This window comes from Nicotiana tabacum, chromosome 20 (assembly GCF_000715075.1).
Source record: "Nicotiana tabacum cultivar K326 chromosome 20, ASM71507v2, whole genome shotgun sequence".
Taxonomy (NCBI): Eukaryota; Viridiplantae; Streptophyta; class Magnoliopsida; order Solanales; family Solanaceae; genus Nicotiana; species Nicotiana tabacum.
The window spans coordinates 4,774,183-4,777,413 of NC_134099.1; the positions used below are offsets into that span (position 1 = coordinate 4,774,183).

The following is a 3,231-nucleotide window of genomic DNA, read 5'->3' on the forward strand; positions in this document are numbered from 1 at the left end:
TATTCTATCTTGATAAAATAATGCATAATTTTGCATAATGTTAAACAAGCAATTAAATATCCTCGTCCCTCAATCCAAGCAACCCCTTGGGATTTAGCTAAGAGTGCATGCAGAATAGTATTTTTTTTTTAATTTTTTTTTTCTTGAATCGAGGGTTTATTGAAATAATCTCTCTATCACACACAGCAGAAGAGTAGGGTTTGCGCACACCCTTTTATTATAAAATCACATTGAATATGTTGTTGTTATTTGTTTGTTTGTTTTTTTGAACAATTTCTATTTTATATATAGAAAAAGTAACTAAATTTTGATGATGTGATTCTATTAGGGGTATATAAAGAAAATATCACGCATACAAAAAAGAGGAAAAGAGATGGTAATAATAAGACTCTCTCTTATATATCAAGTTGTAATATGTTTCTTGTTTAATTGTTTTAAAATATGCATCTTTCCGAAAATTGGCTCATGTTCTAAAATTAATTGTTAAAAAAACCTTTAAACGGGTGACCCAAAATTGATTATTTAACTTTTCTAAATTTGATATATACTCCCCCCCCCCCCCCCTTATTTTTTGAAAATACTATATGTGAATACCAAATTTTTGCATTATTTTAACACCTCCTAAAGTCATTAGTGTATTGTTATTTTAATTATTTTCTCATTTTTGTGTCTTTAATTGCACATAAAAAAGTTCTTTCTTCATTTGTAAATTTTAATTATTTTCTCATTTTTTGTGTCTTTAATTGAACATTTCCTATCATAAAAATACCAACAAAAGAAGTTCTTTCTTCATTTGTGCATTTTAAGAATTAACTAAGTGTTCAATTGGTGAATTAATCTAGTTAATTAATCATTTGAATAAGTTATTGAATTAATTAATTTGTTTGTGTAAATTTTGTTTATTAAGTATGATTAAGGGAATTAGGCCAAAATTGAAATGATTTTAGTGGCCAAAAGTGCAATGGCTAATCCATGAAGAGGCTGCCAGGGAAGGGGCTAAAACGACATAGTTTTTGCTTAAACTACGCCGTTTCGCTTAATGAAATCAACATCGATTCTCAACCTTTAATTATTCTTGATCCAATGGCCCAGAATTGATCTAAATTGTGGTACATAACGCTCTAAAAATCAAAATTTTGCCATTTTTGCAAACCTTATAGCCTCCCCATCTCTCTATCTCTTCTCTCTCCTTCATCTCTGTCGCCGCCACTCCCTCCATGGCGTCGACGCTTGCCGGGATTCGTCACTAGTGGCGGCTAACCTCCAAACACACCCAAAATTTCACCATGTAATCTCCAACACCTCCTCTTTCCATATCTTCAAACCAAATTCTTCAAAAACCCTCAAACTCCACGAATTTTATATATAGGAAACCGTAGCTGCCACCATTCTTCTCAAATTCGTGAAGTTCCGTCCACCACCACCCCACAATACATAGATGGATGGATAGAACACCTTTAGCTCTCTCTTTTACTATTTGTTAGGACCCCGAATTTCGTCGACTATTTTCCGACGAAGTCACTAATGACCGCCCAATGCCGTCGCCGCCTCCAACATCCTTCCGTTCTTGCCTCCAATCGACTCAGACATGATTTTATTGTCGATTATACCAACATCGAAATTCAGCTCACCGAATTTAGGATTTTTGGTATCAATCAACAATAAAACCATGTCCCGGGTCGAATCACCACCACCACTGCCGTTGTATCACCGCCGCCTTGTTCCTCGAGTTTCCGGTAAATCTTAAATCCATCTCCCCTTTCCCGTTTATGACTTTTCAGCTTATGCTTCAGATTTAGTTTTAGGGATAAATCTTTACTCCTAATTTTGTTAGTAGTATTTATAGATTAATTAAACTATGGTAATATTAGTTGTGAATCGCTTGTTAGTTCATAGCATAAGAGCTTGTTGTTGATCGTTGTCTAATAATTATGCGATGCTCATCCAAATTCTGTTTTGCGTAATACTTCGTGGTTTCAGTTGTTCTATGTTTAGTTTGCGCAAATCAATTTGTTTTAATCTAGTATGTTTGAGTTTTAATTCCATTTGTACTCTTGTTTCTGTTTTGTCAATTCTTAGTTGTTTGAGTTTAGTTTGGTTCAAAATCAATATGGTGTTATTGATGTTGTTAAAATCTAAAGTTTAGATAAATTTATCATAAAATAAGGTACTAGTAACCTACTTTTTATACTTTTTACTAGGAGGATGACTGAAATGATATTTTTTTCTCCTTGCTTCTGCTATACCAGATTTTTAAGCCGTCCTTTCATATTTTGGACAGCTTTTGAACAGTGTTTAGCACACAAAGTCAGTCCTTTTTGGACAGACTTTTTGGAATCCAAATCTGTCCAAAAAGTAACTTTTATTTGCCTATTTAAGGGGCTGCTCTTTCCTCACTTCGGAAATCAGTTTTAACACATGCTAAAGAAAGACACAATATCAGAGAGAAACAAAACAACAGCTAAAATAGCTTTCAGTTTTCTCTTTGTACGTTCCAAAAATGAAACGAGTCCCCTTTGGTATTTAGCTTCTATTTTTGGTCTGTTGGCTCAAGCCTTATCTGGGTTGTTGGAGTTTTTGATATTTGATGCTGCTGGGGTATTTGATTTGAGCTGTTCTGCTGGCTTCTCGCCGTTGTTGCTCTAGTATTTCAACATTTAGGTATTTCTTCTTCCGTTGTAACTTTTGAATTGTTTCATATGAATAAAAAATGAATAGTTTTTAAGTCTTTATTTGAAATTATTCAATAGTCTTGATTCATCCTTGCTTGTTGGTTACTTCTTTTATCCTCCGCGGACTCCACTGATAAGATTTTACTGGGTTGTGTTATTATTGTTGTAGGTTACTTCTTTTTAAATGCTTATTATTAGTTATAAAGGTATGATTTTTGTCTTCAATCATCCATCAATGGCTAGTAAGGGACAATAATGGGGTTTTGAATAAGTGTTGGATTTTAGGAAAATATAAAGGGACGTGTACCTTAAGTGAATAGTCTGTTCTGGTGGTGATCAATCAAAGAAAAGAGTTGGGCCAAGTAAATTTCAGCAGCTGCCCGTTTTCTTTTGGACTTTTTCCTTCTTATACCATATATGAAACTTTATTACCAAATATGTGCATAGTATCTAAATTACCCGCCTAGTCCATATTTTTCCTACAATTTTTGTACCATTTGTTTATTAGGAATTAATAAGACATAATCTTCCCTTAATAACGCGCGAAAAGTCAGGAAAG

General features: G+C 33.6%; 1 long non-coding RNA gene across 1 annotated transcript; it reads left to right on the forward strand.

Annotated features, from left to right (window-relative positions):
- Nucleotides 1-1,159: 1,159 nt before the first annotated feature.
- LOC142174727 (uncharacterized) lies at nucleotides 1,160-2,732 on the forward strand. The gene is made up of 2 exons (XR_012703771.1): nucleotides 1,160-1,736; nucleotides 2,250-2,732. It is a non-coding gene; the product is annotated as an uncharacterized LOC142174727 (long non-coding RNA).
- Nucleotides 2,733-3,231: the final 499 nt, after the last annotated feature.